This window comes from Heterodontus francisci, chromosome 36 (assembly GCF_036365525.1).
Source record: "Heterodontus francisci isolate sHetFra1 chromosome 36, sHetFra1.hap1, whole genome shotgun sequence".
In the NCBI taxonomy this organism is placed as follows: domain Eukaryota; kingdom Metazoa; phylum Chordata; class Chondrichthyes; order Heterodontiformes; family Heterodontidae; genus Heterodontus; species Heterodontus francisci.
Window position 1 is genome coordinate 2,796,274 of NC_090406.1, and position 15,244 is coordinate 2,811,517.

Here is a 15,244-nt window from a genome sequence, read left to right on the forward strand (position 1 = left end):
GGGGTGAATATATCATACCGCCTGTAGTTCACCCACCACCTGCGCCTCATCCAATGCCAGTAGCTCACCCACCGCCTGTAGCTCACCCACTGTGTGTAGCTTACCCTCACAACATTTAAGAAGTATTTCGATGAGCACTTGAAACGCCATAGCATACAAGGTTACGGGCCAAGTGCTGGATAATAGGATTAGAATAGATAGGTGCTTGATTGCCAGCACAGACATGATGGGCCGAAGGGCCGGTTTCTGTGCTGTATAACTCTATGACTCTATGACTCGACCAACTGCCTGTGGCTCACCCACCGCCTGTAGTTCACCCACTGCTGGTAGCTCTCCATCTGGCTGTAGTTCATCCACTACGTGTAGTTCACCCACAGCCTGTATCGAAGCCACTGCCTGTAGCTCATTCACTGCTTGCAGCTCACCCGCTGCTTGTAGCTCGTTCGCTGCATGTAGTTCATCCACCGCCTGTAGCTCATTCGCTGCCTGTAGCTCATTCGCTGCTTGTAGCTCATTCGCTGCTTGTAGCTCATTCGCTGCATGTGGTTCATTCGCTGAATGTAGTTCATCCGCCGCCAGTAGCTCATTCACCGCCTGTAGCTCATTCACCGCCTGTAGCTCACCCACTGCCTGTAGCTCACCCACTGCCTGTAGCTCACCCACTGCCTGTAGCTCACCCACTGCCTGTAGCTCATTCACTGCCTGTAGCTCACCCACTGCCTCTAGCTCATTCATTGCTTGCAGCTCATTTGCTGCATGTAGTTCATCCACCGCCTGTAGCTCATTTACTGCATGTAGTTCATTCACTGCCTGTAGCTCATTCACAGCCTGTAGCTCATTCATTGCCTGTAGCACACCCACTGTCTGTAGCTCATTCACTGCTTGTAGCTCATTCGCTGCCTGTAGCTCACCCACTGACTGTAGATCATTCACTGCTTGTAGCACACCCTCTGCCTGTAGCTCATTCGCTGCATGTAGTTCATCCACCGCCTGTAGCGCCCACACTGCCTGTAGCTCATATACTGCCTGTAGCTCATTCGCTGCCTGTAGCTCATTCGCTGCCTGTAGCTCATTCGCTGCCTGTAGCTCATTCATTGCCTGTAGCTCATTCACTGCTTGTAGCTCACCCACTGCCTGTAGCTCACCCACCGCCTGTAGCTCACCCACCGCCTGTAGCTCACCCACCGCCTGTAGCACACCCACCGCCTGTAGCTCACCCACCGCCTGTAGCACACCCACCGCCTGTAGCTCACCCACCGCCTGTAGCTCACCCACTGCCTGTAGCTCACCCACTGCCTGTAGCTCACCCACTGCCTGTAGCTCACCCACTGCCTGTAGCTCACCCACCGCCTGTAGCACACCCACTGCCTGTAGCTCACCCACTGCCTGTAGCTCACCCACTGCCTGTAGCTCACCCACCGCCTGTAGCACACCCACCGCCTGTAGCACACCCACCGCCTGTAGCTCACCCACCGCCTGTAGCTCACCCACTGCCTGTAGCTCACCCACCGCCTGTAGCACACCCACTGCCTGTAGCTCATTCACTGCTTGCAGCTCACCTGCTGCTTGTAGCTCATTCGCTGCATGTAGTTCATATACCACCTGTAGCTCATTCGCTGCCTGTAGTTCATTCGCTGAATGTAGTTCATCCGCCGCCAGTAGCTCATTCACCGCCTGTAGCTCACCCACTGCCTGTAGCTCACCCACTGCCTGTAGCTCATTCACTGCCTGTAGCTCACCCACTGCCTCTAGCTCATTCATTGCTTGCAGCTCATTTGCTGCATGTAGTTCATCCACCGCCTGTAGCTCATTCATTGCCTGTAGCACACCCACTGTCTGTAGCTCATTCACTGCTTGTAGCTCATTCGCTGCCTGTAGCTCACCCACCTCCTGTAGATCATTCACTGCTTGTAGCACACCCTCTGCCTGTAGCTCGTTCGCTGCAAGTAGTTCATCCGCCGCCTGTAGCGCCCACACTGCCTGTAGCTCATTCGCTGCATGTAGTTCATATACTGCCTGTAGCTCATTCGCTGCCTGTAGCTCATTCGCTGCCTGTAGCTCATTCGCTGCCTGTAGCTCATTCACTGCTTGTAGCTCATTCGCTGCATGTAGTTCATTCGCTGAATGTAGTTCATCCGCCGCCAGTAGCTCATTCACCGCCTGTAGCTCACCCACTGCCTTTAGCTCACCCACTGCCTGTAGCTCACCCACTGCCTGTAGCTCATTCACTGCCTGTAGCTCACCCACTGCCTCTAGCTCATTCATTGCTTGCAGCTCATTTGCTGCATGTAGTTCATCCACCGCCTGTAGCTCATTCACTGCATGTAGTTCATTCACTGCCTGTAGCTCATTCACTGCCTGTAGCTCATTCATTGCCCGTAGCACACCCACTGTCTGTAGCTCATTCACTGCCTGTAGATCATTCACTGCTTGTAGCACACCCTCTGCCTGTAGCTCATTCACTGCAAGTAGTTCATCCACCGCCTGTAGCGCCCACACTGCCTGTGGCTCATTCGCTGCATGTAGTTCATATACTGCCTGTAGCTCATTTGCTGCCTGTAGCTCATTCGCTGTCTGTAGCTCATTCGCTGTCTGTAGCTCATTCACTGCTTGTAGCTCACCCACTGCCTGTAGCTCACCCACTGCCTGTAGCTCATTCACTGCTTGTAGCTCACCCACTGCCTGTAGCTCACCCACCGCCTGTAGCTCACCCACTGCCTGTAGCTCACCCACTGCCTGTAGCTCACCCACTGCCTGTAGCTCACCCACCGCCTGTAGCACACCCACTGCCTGTAGCTCATTCACTGCTTGCAGCTCACCTGCTGCTTGTAGCTCATTCGCTGCATGTGGTTCATATACCACCTGTAGCTCATTCGCTGCCTGTAGCTCATTCGCTGCTTGTAGCTCATTCGCTGCTTGTAGTTCATTCGCTGCATGTAGTTCATTCGCTGAATGTAGTTCATCCGCCGCCAGTAGCTCATTCACCGCCTGTAGCTCACCCACTGCCTGTAGCTCACCCACTGCCTGTAGCTCACCCACTGCCTGTAGCTCATTCACTGCCTGTAGCTCACCCACTGCCTCTAGCTCATTCATTGCTTGCAGCTCATTTGCTGCATGTAGTTCATCCACGCCTGTAGCTCATTTACTGCATGTAGTTCATTCACTGCCTGTAGCTCATTCACAGCCTGTAGCTCATTCATTGCCTGTAGCACACCCACTGTCTGTAGCTCATTCACTGCTTGTAGCTCATTCGCTGCATGTAGCTCACCCACTGCCTGTAGATCATTCACTGCTTGTAGCACACCCTCTGCCTGTAGCTCATTCGCTGCATGTAGTTCATCCACCGCCTGTAGCGCCCACACTGCCTGTAGCTCATTCGCTGCATGTAGTTCATATACTGCCTGTAGCTCATTCGCTGTCTGTAGCTCATTCATTGCCTGTAGCTCATTCACTGCTTGTAGCTCATTCACTGCTTGTAGCTCACCCACTGCCTGTAGCTCACCCACCGCCTGTAGCACACCCACTGCCTGTAGCACACCCACTGCCTGTAGCTCACCCACTGCCTGTAGCTCACCCACTGCCTGTAGCTCACCCACCGCCTGTAGCACACCCACTGCCTGTAGCTCATTCACTGCTTGCAGCTCACCTGCTGCTTGTAGCTCATTCGCTGCATGTAGTTCATATACCACCTGTAGCTCATTCGCTGCCTGTAGCTCATTCGCTGCCTGTAGCTCATTCGCTGCTTGTAGCTCATTCGCTGCATGTAGTTCATTCGCTGAATGTAGTTCATCCGCCGCCAGTAGCTCATTCACCGCCTGTAGCTCACCCACTGCCTTTAGCTCACCCACTGCCTGTAGCTCACCCACTGCCTGTAGCTCACCCACTGCCTGTAGCTCATTCACTGCCTGTAGCTCACCCACTGCCTCTAGCTCATTCATTGCTTGCAGCTCATTTGCTGCATGTAGTTCATCCACCGCCTGTAGCTCATTCACTGCATGTAGTTCATTCACTGCATGTAGTTCATTCACTGCCTGTAGCTCATTCACTGCCTGTAGCTCATTCATTGCCTGTAGCACACCCACTGTCTGTAGCTCATTCACTGCTTGTAGCTCATTCGCTGCCTGTAGCTCACCCACTGCCTATAGATCATTCACTGCTTGTAGCACACCCTCTGCCTGTAGCTCATTCGGTGCAAGTAGTTCATCCACCGCCTGTAGCGCCCACACTGCCTGTAGCTCATTCGCTGCATGTAGTTCATATACTGCCTGTAGCTCATTCGCTGCCTGTAGCTCATTCGCTGTCTGTAGCTCATTCACTGCTTGTAGCTCATTCACTGCTTGTAGCTCACCCACTGCCTGTAGCTCACCCACTGCCTGTAGCTCATTCACTGCCTGTAGCTCACCCACTGCCTGTAGCTCACCCACCGCCTGTAGCACACCCACTGCTTGTAGCTCACCCACTGCCTGTAGCTCACCCACCGCCTGTAGCACACCCACTGCCTGTAGCTCATTCACTGCTTGCAGCTCACCTGCTGCTTGTAGCTCATTCGCTGCATGTGGTTCATATACCACCTGTAGCTCATTCGCTGCCTGTAGCTCATTCGCTGCCTGTAGCTCATTCGCTGCTTGTAGCTCATTCGCTGCTTGTAGCTCATTCGCTGCATGTAGTTCATTCGCTGAATGTAGTTCATCCGCCGCCAGTAGCTCATTCACCGCCTGTAGCTCACCCACTGCCTGTAGCTCACCCACTGCCTGTAGCTCACCCACTGCCTGTAGCTCATTCACTGCCTGTAGCTCACCCACTGCCTCTAGCTCATTCATTGCTTGCAGCTCATTTGCTGCATGTAGTTCATCCACCGCCTGTAGCTCATTTACTGCATGTAGTTCATTCACTGCCTGTAGCTCATTCACAGCCTGTAGCTCATTCATTGCCTGTAGCACACCCACTGTCTGTAGCTCATTCACTGCTTGTAGCTCATTCGCTGCCTGTAGCTCACCCACTGACTGTAGATCATTCACTGCTTGTAGCACACCCTCTGCCTGTAGCTCATTCGCTGCATGTAGTTCATCCACCGCCTGTAGCGCCCACACTGCCTGTAGCTCATTCGCTGCATGTAGTTCATATACTGCCTGTAGCTCATTCGCTGTCTGTAGCTCATTCACTGCTTGTAGCTCACCCACTGCCTGTAGCTCACCCACCGCCTGTAGCACACCCACTGCTTGTAGCTCACCCACTGCCTGTAGCTCACCCACCGCCTGTAGCACACCCACTGCCTGTAGCTCATTCACTGCTTGCAGCTCACCTGCTGCTTGTAGCTCATTCGCTGCATGTAGTTCATATACCACCTGTAGCTCATTCACTGCCTGTAGCTCATTCGCTGCCTGTAGCTCATTCGCTGCTTGTAGCTCATTCGCTGCTTGTAGCTCATTCGCTGCTTGTAGCTCATTCGCTGCATGTAGTTCATTCGCTGAATGTAGTTCATCCGCCGCCAGTAGCTCATTCACCGCCTGTAGCTCACCCACTGCCTTTAGCTCACCCACTGCCTGTAGCTCACCCACTGCCTGTAGCTCATTCACTGCCTGTAGCTCACCCACTGCCTCTAGCTCATTCATTGCTTGCAGCTCATTTGCTGCATGTAGTTCATCCACCGCCTGTAGCTCATTCACTGCATGTAGTTCATTCACTGCCTGTAGCTCATTCACTGCCTGTAGCTCATTCATTGCCTGTAGCACACCCACTGTCTGTAGCTCATTCACTGCTTGTAGCTCATTCGCTGCCTGTAGCTCACCCACTGCCTGTAGATCATTCACTGCTTGTAGCACACCCTCTGCCTGTAGCTCATTCGCTGCAAGTAGTTCATCCACCGCCTGTAGCGCCCACACTGCCTGTGGCTCATTCGCTGCATGTAGTTCATATACTGCCTGTAGCTCATTCGCTGCCTGTAGCTCATTCGCTGTCTGTAGCTCATTCGCTGTCTGTAGCTCATTCACTGCTTGTAACTCACCCACTGCCTGTAGCTCATTCATTGCTTGTAGCTCATTTGCTGCATGTAGTTCATCCACCGCCTGTAGCTCATTCACTGCTTGTAGCTCACCCACTGCTTGTAGCTCACCCACTGCCTGTAGCTCACCCACTGCTTGTAGCTCACCCTCTGCCTGTAGCTCATTCACTGCTTGTAGCTCATTCACTGCATGTAGCACACCCACTGCTTGTAGCTCACCCACTGCCTGTACCTCACCCACTGCCTGTAGCTCATTCACTGCTTGTAGCACACCCTCTGCCTGTAGCTCATTCACTGCTTGTAGCTCATTTGCTGCATGTAGTTCATCCACCGCCTGTAGCGCACTCACTGCTTGTAGTTCATTCGCTGCCTGTAGCTCATTCATTGCTTGTAGCTCATTTGCTGCATGTAGTTCATCCACCGCCTGTAGCTCATTCACTGCTTGTAGCTCACCCACTGCTTGTAGCTCACCCACTGCCTGTAGCTCACCCACTGCTTGTAGCTCACCCTCTGCCTGTAGCTCATTCACTGCTTGTAGCTCATTCACTGCATGTAGCACACCCACTGCTTGTAGCTCACCCACTGCCTGTACCTCACCCACTGCCTGTAGCTCATTCACTGCTTGTAGCACACCCTCTGCCTGTAGCTCATTCACTGCTTGTAGCTCATTTGCTGCATGTAGTTCATCCACCGCCTGTAGCGCACTCACTGCTTGTAGTTCACCCGCTGCCTGTAGCTCACTCTTTGCCTGTAGCTCACCCACTGTGTGTAGCTTACCCTCACAACATTTAAGAAGTATTTCAATGAGCACATGATATGCTATAGCATAGTGCGGGGCCAAGTGCTGGAAAATAGGATTAGAATAGATAGGTGCTTAATGGCCAGCACAGACATGATGGGCCAAAGGGCCGGTTTCTGTGCTGTATAACTCTATGACTCTACCAACTGCCTGTGGCTCACCCACTGTCTGTAGCCCATTACTGTCTACAGTTCTCCCATTGTCTGCAGCTACCCCAACCCATAGCTCAGCCACTGTCTATTGCTCACCCACCGCCTGTAGTTCATCCACCGCCTGTAGCTCTCCATCTGCCTGTAGCTCATCCACCGCCTGTAGCTCTCCATCTGCCTGTAGCTCATCCACCGCCTGTAGCGCACCCGCTGCCCATAGTTCATCCGCCGCTTGTAGCTCATTCACTGCTTGTAGCTGATTCACTGCCTGTAGCTCATCCACTGCCTGTAGCTCACCCACTGCTTGTAGCTTATCCACCACTTGTAACTCACCCACCAGCTGTTATTTCCAGCACTCTACGCCCTCCCTTTGTAAGTACCAGAAATGTAGAACTCACTCCCACCAAAAGCAGCAGATGATAGCTGAATTAATAATTTTAAATCTTTTTCTGAGACAGGCTATTAAGAGTTATGGAACCAAAGCAAGTGAATGGAGTTAGCATACAGATCAGACATGATCTCATTGAATTGCAGAACAGGCTTGAGGGGCTGAACAGCCTTCTCCTGATCCTGTGTTCCTTCAATTAATACCAGCACATACTGCCACAATTGCAAACTTCTCCAAGCTTCCATCATTACCTGCATCCTTGGATTTTTTTTGATTTTTTTATTTAGAGATACAGCACTGAAACAGGCCCTTCGGCCCACCGAGTCTGTGCCGACCAACAACCACCCATTTTTACTAACCCTACAGTAATCCCATATTCCCTATCACCTCCCTATACTAGGGGCAATTTACAACGGCCAATTTACCTATCACCTGCAAGTCTTTTGACTGTGGGAGGAAACCGGAGCACCCGGAGGAAACCCACGCAGACACAGGGAGAACTTGCAAACTCCACACAGGCAGTACCCGGAATTGAACCTAGGTCCCTGGAGCTGTGAGGCTGCGGTGCTAACCACTGCACCACTGTGCCGCCCTTCTAGATCATCTAGCTCTTCTTCCCAGCCTCCCTCCTCAGCATAAGGGAAAGTCGTTGCTCCCCCCACTCTCTGGAGATCCCTTTCTAAACAACTTCCCCCACCCCACCCCACCCCACCATCCCGCAAAAAATCTCTCCCCAAAACTATTTCTCCAGCCATAGGTAGAGACCACTCCCCAAACGCCTACTTCCTGTTCAGTCTCCGCATCGCCCCCTTTTAGTCTTGGGCCTCTGAGTATTTGGCTATGTTCAGCTGGAGTTTGTTTAAGCAGTATAATAAACTAACTGCCAGGTTGTGATTAAATTTCCAAAGTACTCACCACACCCTGCCAAGATCCAATCGTAAACCACATTGAGAGCAGAAAAGCAACACAGCAAACAGGCATCCGTGACTAATCATCTCAAACTGTTAACTCCTCACTGCAAATGGATTGAACAAGTACAGCGATGGGATATAGCACAGAACAGGAAGAATTGTTAGATATACTGGCCTGAGACTGGGGGGATCCCTGCACCGAGGTTGTGCTGGAGGCTGGGGGGGATTCCTGCATCGGGGTTGTGCTGGAGGGGTCATGCTGGAGGCTGGGGGGATTCCTGCATCGGGGTCGTGCTGGAGGCTGGGGGGATTCCTGCATCGGGGTCGTGCTGGAGGCTGGGGGGATTCCTGCATCGGGGTCGTGCTGGAGGCTGGGGGGATTCCTGCATCGGGGTCGTGCTGGAGGCTGGGGGGATTCCTGCATCGGGGTCGTGCTGGAGGCTGGGGGGATCACTGCACCGGGATTGTGCTGAAGGCTGGGGGGATCCCTGCACCGGGGTCGTGCTGGAGGCTGGGGGGATTCCTGCATCGGGGTCATGCTGGAGGCTGGGGGGATCACTGCACCGGGATTGTGCTGAAGGCTGGGGGGATCCCTGCACCGGGATTGTGCTGGAGGCTGGGGGGATCCCTGCACCGGGATTGTGCTGGAGGCTGGGGGGATTCCTGCACTGGTGTCATGCTGGAGGGGTCATGCTGGAGGCTGGGGGGATTCCTGCATCGGGGTCGTGCTGGAGGCTGGGGGGATTCCTGCATCGGGGTCGTGCTGGAGGCTGGGGGGATTCCTGCATCGGGGTCGTGCTGGAGGCTGGGGGGATCCCTGCACCGGGATTGTGCTGGAGGCTGGGGGGATCCCTGCACCGGGATTGTGCTGGAGGCTGGGGGGATCCCTGCACCGGGGTCATGCTGGAGGCTGGGGGGATTCCTGCATCGGGGTCGTGCTGGAGGCTGGGGGGATCCCTGCACTGGGATTGTGCTGAAGGCTGGGGGGATCTCTGCACCGGGATTGTGCTGAAGGCTGGGGGGATCCCTGCACCGGGATTATGCTGGAGGCTGGGGGGATCCCTGCACCGGGGTCGTGCTGAAGGCTGGGGGGATCCCTGCACCGGGATTGTGCTGGAGGCTGGTGGGGATCCCTGCACCGGGATTGTGCTGGAGGCTGGGGGGATCCCTGCACCGGGATTGTGCTGGAGGCTGGGGGGATCCCTGCACCGGGGTCATGCTGAAGGCTGGGGGGATCCCTGCACCTGGGTCATGCTGAAGGCTGGGGGGATCCCTGCACCGGGGTCGTGCTGGAGGCTGGGGGGATCCCTGCACCGGGATCGTGCTGAAGGCTGGGGGGATCCCTGCACCGGGATTGTGCTGAAGGCTGGGGGGATCCCTGCACCGGGATTGTGCTGAAGGCTGGGGGGATCCCTGCACCGGGATTGTGCTGAAGGCTGGGGGGATCCCTGCACCGGGATTGTGCTGGAGGCTGGTGGGGATCCCTGCACCGGGGTCATGCTGGAGGCTGGGGGGATCCCTGCACCGGGGTCGTGCTGAAGGCTGGGGGGATCCCTGCACCGGGGTCGTGCTGAAGGCTGGGGGGATCCCTGCACCGGGGTCGTGCTGAAGGCTGGGGGGATCCCTGCACCGGGATTGTGCTGAAGGCTGGGGGGATCCCTGCACTGGGATTGTGCTGAAGGCTGGGGGGATCCCTGCACCGGGGTCATGCTGGAGGCTGGGGGGATTCCTGCATCGGGGTCGTGCTGGAGGCTGGGGGGATCCCTGCACCGGGGTCGTGCTGAAGGCTGGGGGGATCCCTGCACCGGGATTGTGCTGGAGGCTGGGGGGATCCCTGCACCGGGATTGTGCTGGAGGCTGGGGGGATCCCTGCACCGGGATTGTGCTGGAGGCTGGGGGGATCCCTGCACCGGGATTGTGCTGGAGGCTGGGGGGATCCCTGCACCGGGATTGTGCTGAAGGCTGGGGGGATCCCTGCACCGGGATTGTGCTGGAGGCTGGGGGGATCCCTGCACCGGGATTGTGCTGAAGGCTGGGGGGATCCCTGCACTGGGATTGTGCTGAAGGCTGGGGGGATCCCTGCACCGGGGTCGTGCTGGAGGCTGGGGGGATCCCTGCACCGGGATTGTGCTGAAGGCTGGGGGGATCCCTGCACCGGGGTCGTGCTGGAGGCTGGGGGGATCCCTGCACCGGGGTCGTGCTGGAGGCTGGGGGGATCCCTGCACCGGGATTGTGCTGAAGGCTGGGGGGATCCCTGCACCGGGATTGTGCTGAAGGCTGGGGGGATCCCTGCACCGGGATTGTGCTGAAGGCTGGGGGGATCCCTGCACCGGGATTGTGCTGAAGGCTGGGGGGAGCTGTTGTTTGTGCCAGTGATGTGAGTATGCGAGCCACCTGTGAATTGTCCAGAGATCTGATTCTCTTCCTCCCCGGTCCTTTCTAAATGCTGCTATATTTAACTGCCAGTCCTGCCAACCATCATTACAACTGCTAAACTGATATCAGATGTTCAATATAACTGCAAACAACCCCAACATCAACTATGCAGCCACATTTCAGTTATTCCCAATAAAATGGTGACAATATGTGACGGAGTGGGAATACTGTGAGAAATTCCTGGCTGGAGAGTGAGATTCCCAGTTTATTATTGGAAGTGCCCGCTGCAGTTCCAGCTCAGAGCAGCAGATGGTGGCAGCAGAATGTCAGACTTGAGTGACGAGGAATCGGAACTGAAACCTCGGAGAGGAAGTTTATTGAAAATGTTTCTTTCTCTCCAGAATGAATTTTGAAGCCTCGATTGCTCTGAATACCCACCTCAGCCTCCAACACTGGCCCCAGTCTGAGAATATCCTTCACACCCCGCCCACCCACTCTCCCGCCCCCTCTCTCCTCCCCTTCTACCTCCACCTCCTCCCTGTCTCTCACTCCTCCTCCACCCCCTCTCCCTGTCCACCTCCTCCCCCTCTGCCTCTTTTCCCTTCTCCCTTTACCACTACCCCTCATCTCCCTCTCCCCACTCCCTCCTCCCCCTCCTCTCCATTCCTCTCCCCCTCTGCCTCCTCCTACCCCCACTCTCCCCTCCCTACCCCTCACCCTCCCCTAACTTTTCCCACCGCTCCCCTCCACCTCCTGTCAGCATTTTGAGGATTTAATGCCATTTCTCTCTTGCCCTTGCTAGGCCTCAGACCAGCCACTGGAGTGGCAATGTGCTCCTCCCATCCCCTCCTAGCTGGGATCTCTGATGGGCAACCCTTATCAAAGTCACAAATGACATCCTGAGTGACTGTGACTAAGGTAAATTCTCCCTCCTTATCCTCCTCAGCCTGTCTGCATCTTTTGACACACAGTTGACCACACCGTCCTCCTCCATTGGTTCGCTGCTGTTGTCCAGCTGGGTGGGACTGCTCTCACCTGGTTCCATTCTTATCTAATTGGAGCCAGAGAATAACTTGCAATGGTTTCTCTTTCTGCTTCCACACCGTTACCTCTGGTGTCCCCCAAGGATCTATGTTCCACCCCCTCCTATTTCCCATCTACATTCTGCCCCTTGGTGACATCATCCAAAAGCACAGCGTTAGTTTTCACATGTATGCTGACAATACCCAGTTCTACTCTCTCAAACCCTCCAGAATCAGAGCTCTTGTCTGATATTCAGTAATGTACAACATAGTTACTTGAAAAGCTGCTGTTTCCACAAACCACAGGTGTTCCTGCACAGGTCAGTTTGACAGGAGAGGACAGCAGGAAAGGAGTGAAGGTGTTAATGTGAGTTAAAGTGAAGGACCATGTGACAACCTTTATATGCACAGGTGTGCCAGGGCCTGTAAACAGTGGGCGGCAGTTTCTGCACTTGTTCCCCTGGGGGGCATTGAGACAATAGAGGTGGTGGGAGGGGGGGGGAGATTGTGTTTCCAGTTGCTGTTTTTTTCTGTAGAGTTTCCCTCTAAACAATTCCCTTTGGTATTTTCTGTATCCAGTGCGTGCGTGTGGGCTGTTACTGACTCCATCCCTTACAGGTGTGCTGCTCATTCGAGTTATGTTTCAGTTTAATTAGATAAACATTTAACAAGGGTGCAGTATTTTGCTTTTATAGAAGAGTTAAATACTCCAGTTCACACCCACTCAGGCACTCCCACCTCTGCAATTAGACCTGCAGCTGAAGTAATGGAAAGTATGCAATGTGGTGAGTTAGTCCAGATTGAAAACATTCAGTGATCTCACTCCAATCCACACAGATACAGAAAAGGAGGCTTGGGCAGTCTTTAAGGAGAACCAAGTTCAACTGATAGTTCCCCTCACCCCCTGCCCCACACAATGCTCCCCATTTCCCCGAATACAAATTACAAACAAAACACACCAGCGAGAAGGGAGGAAGGGAACATTCTCAGTTTGCCTGGATGTGGCCAGTGGTGTTTCCCAGGGATCTGTACTGGAGCCTCAGCTTTTCACCATATTTATCAATGGTTTGGATGAAGGAATAGAGAGTTATATATCCAAGTTTGCAGATGACACTAAGTTGGGAGGCACAGTAAGTTGTGTAAATGAGAACAGGAAGTTACAGAGGGACATAGAGTCAGCAAAATGATGACAGATGGAGTTCAATGTGAGGATGTATGAGGTTTCCAGTTTAGACCTAAGAAAGATAGATCAGAATATTTTTTAAATGGCAAAAGGCTAGAAACTATGAAGGAACTGAAAGATTTTGGAGTCCAAGGTACAGAAATTACTATTGGAGAGATACAAAAATAATTTAAAAGGCTTATGGAATGTTGGCCTTTATCTCAAGAAGGCTGGAATACAAAGGGGTGGAAATTATGCTTTAACCAAGAGCCTTGGTTAGACTGAATCAGGAGTAACTGGGTTCAGTTCTAGGCCCCGCAGCTTGGAGGGGGTGCAGTGCAGATTCACCAGGATGATATTGGGGCTAAAATGGATAAATTATGAGGACAAATTACACAGACTGGGCTTGTATTCTCTTGAATATAGAAGACTGAGGGTGATCAAATTGAGGGGTTTAGATGATTGATGAAAGGATTTGATAGGGTAGATTGAGAAAAACTATTTCCTCTGGTGGGGGAGGGGGGAGTCCAGAACAAGGAGGCAGAACCTTAACATTCGTGCCAGGCTGTTCAGGGTGATGTCAGGAAACACTTCTTCACACAAAGCAGAGTGGAAATCTGGAACTCTCTCTCCCCAAAAACCCATGGATGCTGGAGCTGTCAAGACAGAAGTCAAAAGCCCAGGGTGACGAGCAGGAGCAGGTCCTCATCATCTGCTGCATGGGTCAGCTAATTATCACTGTCACCTCTTCTGTTTAATACAGTTTTCATTTGTCCCTTTACTCCTCCCCTACCTTCAAATAAAATGAGTAACCTTTTACTCAGTATTTATCCGACAACATGACAACACATCCATCACATCATATCACTGCTCCTAAATTACAACCTCAATGACAATAACTTCTTTAGAATATTTCAGCACGAAGTGTGTCCCTCATAGAATGATGCAGCAGAGGAGGCCATTCAGCCCATCGAGACTGCATCTGTTCTTTCAAAGAATAATCTAGTTAGTCCCATTTCCTCACTCTTTTCCCATATCCCTGTACTTTTTCCTCCAAATATTTATCCAATTCCCTTTTGAAGGCTTCTATTGAATCTGTGTTCACCACTCTATCCAGCAGTGCAATCCATATCCTAACAGCAGAGTGTGTAAAGAATATTATCGCTGTGGCTCAGCGGAGAACACTCTCTCCTGTTAGTTAGAAGATTGTAGCTTCAAGTCCCACTCCAGGACCTGACCAATCAAGTCTGGCACGATGTCAGTGGTGTCTTTTGGGTGAGATGTTAAACCAATGGGTCCTCAGCTGCACATTAAAGATCTCACAACTGCTACTTTGAAGAAGAGCCGGGGAGTTCTCCCTGTGTCCTGAACAATATTTATCCCTCAATCAGCATCACAAACAGATTATCCGGTCATTATCACAATGCTGTTTGTGGGCTCTTGCTGTGCACAAATTAGCTGCCACGTTTCCTACATTGCAACAGTGACGGCACTGCAAAAAGTACCTTCTGAAGAAGAGTCACTGACCTGAAACATTAACTCTGTTTCTCTCTCCACAGATGTTGCCAGACCTGCTGAGTATTTCCAGCATTTCTTGTTTTTATTTCAAAAAGTACCTCATTGGCTGTTAAGAGCTTTGGGAAATCCTGTGGTCATGGAAGGCGCTAGAGAAATGCAAGTCTTTCTTTGCCACTGGTACTTCTGCCAATCATCTCAGATCAGTGTCTCTGGTTCTCGATCCTTCAGCCCTTGGAAACAAGTTTCTCTTTATTTATTCTTTCAACACCCTTCATGATTTAAACACCTCAATTAAATCGCCTCAGCCTGGGGGTGGCTATTTAAACATATCAGTGCTTCACTGAGCTGAGAGGATGCAGAGGGCTGGAATAACGAGGAATCACGAGAAGGAATAACGAGGAATCACGAGAAAAGACTCACAAGAATGGTTCCAGGGATGAGGAATTTCAGTTATGAAGATAGATTGGAGAAATTAGGACTGTTTTCCTTGGAGAAGAGAAGGCTGAGAGGTGATTTGATAGAGGTATTCAAAATCATGAGGGGTTAGCTGGTGAAAGGATTGCGAACGAGAGGGCACAGATTTAAATATTTAGTAAGAGAAGCAAAAGTGACATGAGGAAAAACTTCTTCACACAGCGACTGGTTAAGGTCTGGAATGCACTGTCTGAGAGTGTGGTGGTGGCAGGTTCAGTGAGTGTTTAGGATCTGGAATGCACTGTCTGAGAGTGCGATGGAGGCAGGTTCAGTGTGCGTTTAGGATCTGGGATGCACTACCTGACAATGTGGTGGAGGCAGGTTCAGTGAGTGTTTAGGATCTGGAATGCACTGTCTGAGAGTGTGGTGGAGGCAGGTTCAGTGAGTGTTTAGGATCTGAAATGCACTGTCTGAGAGTGTGGTGGAGGCAGGTTCAGTGAGTGT

At 52.5% G+C, this 15,244-nt stretch overlaps 1 protein-coding gene across 2 annotated transcripts in view; it reads left to right on the plus strand.

The window, feature by feature from the left end:
• The first annotated feature begins 10,590 nt into the window (after positions 1 to 10,590).
• The window catches only part of LOC137351338 (protein S100-A1-like), a 78,050-nt gene continuing 73,396 nt past the window's right edge, over positions 10,591 to 15,244 (plus strand). Inside the window, exons 1-2 of one of the 2 annotated variants that reach the window (XM_068015778.1) lie at positions 10,591 to 10,625; positions 11,427 to 11,542. The gene's annotated coding sequence lies outside the window, so the exon portion shown is untranslated. Of the gene's footprint in view, positions 10,626 to 11,426; positions 11,543 to 11,943; positions 12,014 to 15,244 lie in introns of those variants that run through there. The other variant, XM_068015780.1, reaches the window with a different exon arrangement.